Source organism: Onychomys torridus, chromosome 1, assembly GCF_903995425.1.
Source record: "Onychomys torridus chromosome 1, mOncTor1.1, whole genome shotgun sequence".
NCBI classification, from domain to species: domain Eukaryota; kingdom Metazoa; phylum Chordata; class Mammalia; order Rodentia; family Cricetidae; genus Onychomys; species Onychomys torridus.
The window spans coordinates 96,342,782-96,350,016 of record NC_050443.1 but is presented as its reverse complement, the minus strand read 5'-3'; the positions used below and the strand labels follow the sequence as shown (position 1 = coordinate 96,350,016).

At 46.3% G+C, this 7,235-nt stretch overlaps 1 pseudogene; it reads right to left on the bottom strand.

Moving 5' to 3' along the window:
* Nucleotides 1-5,646: 5,646 nt before the first annotated feature.
* LOC118573426 lies at nt 5,647-7,029 on the bottom strand (annotated as a pseudogene).
* Between the last annotated feature and the right edge of the window lie 206 nt (nt 7,030-7,235).

Below are 7,235 nucleotides of genomic sequence, written 5' to 3'. Positions count from 1 at the left end.
GAGCCTCAATTGTCTAGACCAGGTTGGCCTGTGGCCATGTCTTGAGGGTGGTGTTTTGATTGCCATAATTGATGTGGGAAGAAAAGTGGGTGGTACCATTCTCTGGTTTGCATCCTAGACTGTACACAGGAGGAAAAAGTGAGCAGAGCCTCACCATGCACTCATTTCTCTCTGCTCTCAACTGTGGATGTGATGTGACCAGCTGTTTTAGATTCCTGGTACTTTGACTTCCAGCTGTGATGGACTGTAACCTGGCACTGTGGGCTAAATAAACCCTTTCCCCTAAGTTGTATTTTATCCCAGCAACAGAAATGCAGCTAGAAGACAGGCTCTATCCAGGAGATGGGTTGCCATAGTTTGAATGTGAAATGTCCACCTTGCACCAGAAAAATAAACAATAAGATATAGAGCTTCCAGATTTAAGAATTCAGTCTTAAATCATTTGTAGTGGGGCCCAAGCATCTATTTTTTAAATTGTATTTATGTTTTGTGCACGTGTGTGTGGACATCCATACATGCATGTGCATGCCCTCCATGGCTTTCATAGAGAGCAGGGGACCACTTGCAGGAGGTGTTTCTCTCTGTCCTCCAGGTGCTCTCCAGGAATCAAACTCAGGTTGTCAGATTTGGTAGCAAGTACCTTTACGGGATGAGCCATCTTGCTGGCCTGCATTTATTTTTGTAATTAAAAGCTTTTTTTTTTTTTTAAGACAGAGTCACATTTTGTGTTCTAGATTAACCCAAGCTCTCTATGATCTTGTTAAAGAGGCCCCCATTGCTTCTATTCCTGCCTCATGTGAGGAGCCATGGAAGCACATGCCTGGAGCATTGGATAAATTTGCTGAAGGAAGGCAGATGTGAGAGTCCATCTGACCTGCTCCTGTGCACACCCTAAAGCTGCTGAAGGTAAATGCTGTCTCTAAGGGTAGCAGGCGTCTCCCTGCACATTAATCCTACATCTTAGGAACAAGGAACCTTTTTGTCAAGACTGAGCACCGAAAGCGTGTCCACCTGTCAGTGAGGCAGGAACACAGAACCTCCGGTGAGAACAGAGGAGAGTCTGTTAGCCAGGTCTGTGGTATTTGGAACCTTTGGGCCTTGCTCCACCCACACAAACAAGGCCAACACAGAGGACTACCACAGCCTCTCTTGGATGCATTTTGTCTGCCTTCAGTGCCCTGTCGCACAGCACTGCCCTCTCCTTACCCTTCACGGCCCAGCTGAAACCACCATCTCTGGACTTCCATTGTAACTGACAGTCTGTGGTTTTCTCTCAATTCTGCATCTTGGGGTTATATGCACAGAAAAGGAGACAAGTGAATATACAGCTTAGTGTTACATGCTGGCATGTGGCTGTCTTCTGCTCCAGCCCTGAAGCTCTGTTAAGGGGACTGTGTCTTCTTTGATCAGTATTAGAATCCCAGAGTGTGACATGTACAGGAGCCTAGAACCTATTGATCAAGTATGTGAATGTTACTCACTGATAAAGGTGTATGGTGTGTGTTTGTGTGCGTGGTATATGTGTGTGGTATAAGTGTGGTGTGTGTGTGTGGTTTGTGTGGTGTGTGTGTGTGTGTGTGTGTGTGTGTGTGTGTGTTTTAAGTATGTGTGGTATGCATGTGGTGTATGTGTGTTATGTGTGGTGCGTGTGTTATGTGTATATGTGGTATATATTTGTGTGGTTTGTGTGTGTTTGTGGTATGTGTGTGTGTGGTGTGATGTATGTCTGTGTGTGGTTATGTGTGGTATGTGTATGTGGTGTATTATGGGTGGTGTATCTGTGTGTGGTGTATGTGATGTGTGTGTGATGTATGTGTATTGTGGTGTGTGTGTATGGTGTATGTATGTGGTATGTGTGATGTGTGTGGTGTATGTGGCGTGTGTGTGTGTGTGTGTGTGTGTGTGTGTGTGTGGTGTATGCACAAGTGTGCACCTGAAGAGTCAGAGGAGGAAGTTGGATGTCTGTTCTATCTTTCTTCACTGTATCCCTGTGAGATGAGGAGTCTCACTGAAGCTGAAGTAGGCTGGCAGCCAGCAAGCCTCAGTGAGCCGCCTGTCTCCACCTGACCCAGCACAGAGTGAGGCTGGAGGCCCCACACAGCTGTGTCCGGCTTTCTTTGTCATATGGGCTTTGTTGTTTAATGTAAGCTTTGTGTTTGTGCAGCACCGGATCGTGTCCACTGAGCCATCTCTCCAGCTCCAAACATATTCATTTTCTTTTTCTTTTTTTAAGATTTATTTATCTATTATCTGTTATGTGAACCTACAATGGTCTGTGAAAAGATCTCAAGATTTATTGAGGTGTAAAATGGATGATACGCTCACGGATACAGAACAAAGTGGATGTTGCCGCTTATCCAGCAGTGGTCCTCCGTTCTGCCCCAATGGGTGAAAAATAGGATTTAGAAAGCTAGGGTCCCTCACAACCAAGTCAGGAGGACCATGGTAGAATACCTACCCTTCCAGAAGGAGGGCTCAGCTACCTACTGTACAAGCAAAGAATGGAGGAAGTGAGCTGCAACCAACCCTAGGGACGTGAGATGTCCAAAGGAAGAGATCTCCTTTGGGAACCAGAATGTTCCATATCAGGTTGCTGAGAACTTGGAGATCATGATTCTGGAGTTATTTCTCAAATCACTGCAATGTTTTCTGCAGTTTTCATGTTCCTCACAACAGTTAAAAGGAGGAGGAGGAGGAGGAGGAAGAGGAGGAGGGAGTCAGAGGAGGAATCAAAACAAGAGTCAGGAGAGGAAGAGGGGGAAACGGAGGAAAAGGAGACAGATGTGGTGCTGTGGTCCTACAGCATCTATTCCGGAGGCTGAGTGAGCCAGAGCCTTTGAGGTCAGGAGTGTGAGGCCAGCCCGGAACAGTGACTCCTGTGTTAAAAGAGAGAGGAAGTGGGAGGAGCAGAGTAGGGAGGGAGAAGAGAAAGCAAGCACTATGCTACACATACAACCAAGCTTGAAGATGGCGCAGAAATGAAGCCCAGCAACTGATACAAATATCATTTTTATAAAATTCTATGAAAAATGTATGTGCTTCTGGTTTTGGCAGCATGCCTCTAAAATTGGAGCAATGACAGAGATTAATTAGTAAGGATGTGTAAGGATGACATATAAATTCTTGAACCATTCCACATTTTAAAATTTAGTCCTTGTTTAAGAAATATTCATTTTTATCTTTCTCTAAAACATTACTTTGGCTTACTTATTTTTAATTTCTTTCAGGGACATCTTCCTGGCCATTAGCCTGATCCGGGAGGCACTGTTAATCCTCAGCAGAAAACAGCCCTAAAGCTGTGCAAAGACACTTACCATCTATTAAGCACCTGCATTCTCCAGGCATCCGGCAGACCTCTTCCCATTCTCTGAGACCTCATCACTGTACTCGGGAATTCTTGGGTCACTGGGAGCAGAACTGTTTGATATATCTCCCTAGAAAGTTCCCAAACATTTCTTTTGGCGGGGTGAGGATGGGGTGGTGGTGAGGGGGTAGGGAGGGGGGGGGGGTGAGGATTGACTCAGGGCTTTGCCATGCTGAGCATATGCTGTATATGCTGTACCCCTGGAGCTATACCCCTCAGCTCCTGCAAACATACTTGAAAGCTGAATGAGCTACTGAGATAAAGCATTGCTACAGAGAAAATGACACACATATTTAGCTGGAGGTCTGAGAATCGGTGGACCATTAAGTTGGAAACTTGGGCCATTAAGCCATAGAAATTCTCAGGATATCTCCTGCAGAGAGTTGGTTATTTAATTATGCCACAAACAGAATTTTTACAATTGTTTCTAAATAGCTTTTTCAGGCCTGTTGGAGTCTTGGGCTGAATTGATATATGGTGAGTCTAATTTTTGCCTGCTCTCTGTTCTATGGGGGGGGGGCACTATCCTGAACTAAGGCACATGGAATGGTAAATCAGACAGCTAGTAAGTCTTACAGAGGCCACTGAATGATAACCATTGGTTGCACGGTGATACTCAGCAGTCTCACTCTGTGTGAACCCCTTCATGACTGGCAGCTTCAGCAGTACCCTGTTAGAAATGAAGACCCTCAAGCCATGCCCAGATCTTTTTAATCATCTCAGGAGAGCAGGCTAGCTGCCATTTTTCACTAATCTACTTGACTCTGTTTGTGAGAGTCTCTTGTAACTCAGGCTGCTCTCAAATTCACTATGTGGTTGAGGATGACATTGATCTCTTGCCTCTATGTCCCAGGTACTGGGATTGCAGGTGTGCCACCATGCCAGGTGTTTATTTGGTGCTGAGGATAGAGCCCAGGGCTTCCTGTATGTGAAGCAGGCACTCTGCCAATCAAGCTGCATGTCTAGTCCCTCAGACTGTTTTCTCCAACACTGGGGAGCTACTGCCTCAAGCTAATGCATATCAGACCCTGCTTCACACCAGAATCTTCTTGAGAGCACTGAACAATCCTAATGGTCCGTCTTCCTTACCAACCCAAAGCTAAGACCCAAGCATCAGTACTGTCGGTAATTCTTGCAAGTCTACCTTAGGACCCACCACCCTGAGCCACAGCAATAGCATCACCTAAGCGCTCAGGAGAAATTCAGAATCCCAGGCCTGGCCCCAGGGCTCAGGCAGACTGCACATTAACCTGGGCGACCCTCCTGACACACTAAAATATGAAAATGTTTTAGGTATGGATCAGAATCCTAGGGGTACCCACTGAAGTCCCAGGTCCTTGCATCCCAGGTACATAACAGATAAATGGTTAATAATATTCATAGAAACAGAGACAGTTTATTAAGAAACAGAAAGGCAGTCGGGGGAGTGGGAGTGGACCAGGGAACAGGAAAGACATATTCACTCAAAAGTTCTGGGCTATGAGGCTCCCCACCCTTTGTATTTACCTATCCAGCATGCCTGAGTTTGTGTAGCTCAGACTTTTCTCTCGCATGCTCCGTCTGTTGCATGTAGTCCACCTAGGGAAGGTTTTGTTCACTTCTATTAATTGGCTTCTACTCTATGCTAATCTTGAAGCTGCTCTTTCCAGACCCCACTCTCTTGACAAAAGCCCTGGCCTAGGCTACAAAAATTCAGTCTGAGATGTGTCTGGAACTTTCTGATGTACAAACTTACTGACACCAGTCCAGCCGCCCAGGGGTGGTTATTGTTATTGTCTGACTCTGAGGACCTGGCTTCCTGTCGCCACCAATGGCTGCGAACAGCTTCAGACAGAAAAGTTAAAGTCCGTAAGTGCCTCCAGGGGGCCCTAGAGAGTAAGCCAGCGAGGAGGAAGCCTTTAATTATAACATTGGGAGTGTGACTGTGGCCGCCATGTCATTAATTACCGCCTGTTACTCCCTGGTGTCCTCTTCAGAACAAGCTATTTCTCACTCACTCCACCCTGCCCCACCCTCCAGTTTTCCCTTCGCGCGCGCTCTTACTCAACCTTGTACCAGACTACTACGTAGTGATTTGAAAGTGAAACCAAGGCTGACTCAGAATTGAAACAAAGTTGCACCTGAACGAAGGATTTCCTTGAACACACAGAGAGAGCCCCAGAATGGAGTGGGCGAAACACATGATCCAGGACAGTGGAAACATTATTATTATTTTTATTTATTTTTTAACAGATTTAATTCACTTTTTTGTTTTGTTTTGTTTTGTTTTTGTTTAAAAACCATTATGTAGTGGCCACAGCTGGGGCCTGGGTCCCCTGAACAGAGACACTGGTATGAGTTTTCACAAGATGGTCAGTGAATTCCTGATAAGGAGACTTGGTGAACATAGTCGCTTTCCAGAGGTCTGAGGTCAGTAGCTGTAGGTCTTAGAGATGGCATCAAAGGTGGCCTTGGCAAAGTTGCCCAGGGTGGCAGTGCAGGCCATGGGTGATGTGTAGCAGTCATCAATATCAGCCATCATCAGTGCCTTCTTGGGCACCAGAGCAGAGCCTCTGGGGGCAGGGATAAGACACACCAACACAGAGGCACAGAGGACTATTACTTTGCCTGGAACAGTATGTGTGTCTTAGTTAGGGTTTCTATTACTGTGAAGAGACACAATCCTTTTTTTCTTTCTTTCTTTCTTTCTTTCTTTTTTAATGTGCTTTGGTGTTTTGCTTGCATGTACTTCTGTGTGAGGGTGTCAGATTTTGGAGTTACAGTCAGTTTTAAGCCACCACGTGGGTGCTCGGAATTGAACCTGCGGCCTCTGGAAAAACAGTCAGTGCTCTTAACCTCTGAGCCATCTCTCCATCTCTGACAATTTTTTCTTTAAAGGGAAACATCTAGTTGTGGCTAGCTTATAGTCCCATTATCCGTTATCATCATGGCGGATAGCGTGCAGGCTGACATTGTGCCAGAGAGTTCTCCATCTTGATCCGCGGGGAGAGAAGCAGTCTGTGTCCACACTGGGCATAGTTTGAGCAAAGGAGACTTCAAAGCCCACCCCAACAGTGGCACGCATCCTCCAACAAGGCCACCCCTCCTAATATTGCCATTCCCCATGGGAACTATTTTCTTTCAAACCACCACAACGGGGCTTGCCAATTGTGTTCCCCCAGTAGCCTCTCCACATGGACCATGGACAGCTTGGCTAAGATGACGGCTTCTAGGATGGCAGTGGCTACCTCCTTGGAGCACTTAACACCAAGACCATCATGACCATTGTAGTGCCCAAGAGGGACAAAAGTCTTGAACCTGGTCCACTGGCCAGCCCTAGTCTGCTTCTGCACTGGCATGAGCTTTAGAACGTCATCTTTTAGGGATGCGCCCAGGAAGAAGTCAATAATCTCGGGTTCCTTAATGGGCAGGGAGAACAGGTAGTTCTCCAGGGCCTTGGTCTTCTTGTCCTAAACCATGCAGACCAACTTGGTGACAAGGATCCACTCCTTGCCTCAGTTTTACCTCTACAAACCCCATGACCTTGGCCACATGCTCAGCTTCCACCTCGACCATGACCTCCTAAAACTGCTACCTAATCCTCCTCAGGTGCTGCTGCTGCAACCTCCGAATCCTGGGCTTCCAGGTCCTCTGGGCCCTCTTGCTGTCCAGGTGTCATTTGCCATTTGGCATTTGGTGCTTTCTGAAGAGGAGGAGGAGGAGGAGGAGGAGGAGGAGAAGAAGCCAGAAACTTATTGTTCTGGAACTTTTTAACTGACAATCCTTTCATGTTAATTTGGTCTCTATGCTTAGTTTGTTGGTTTTGCCCTTTACTTGAAAGTGATAGCGGTGGGGTGGGGGAATTCTTGGTTTTTGTTTTGTTTTGTTTTGT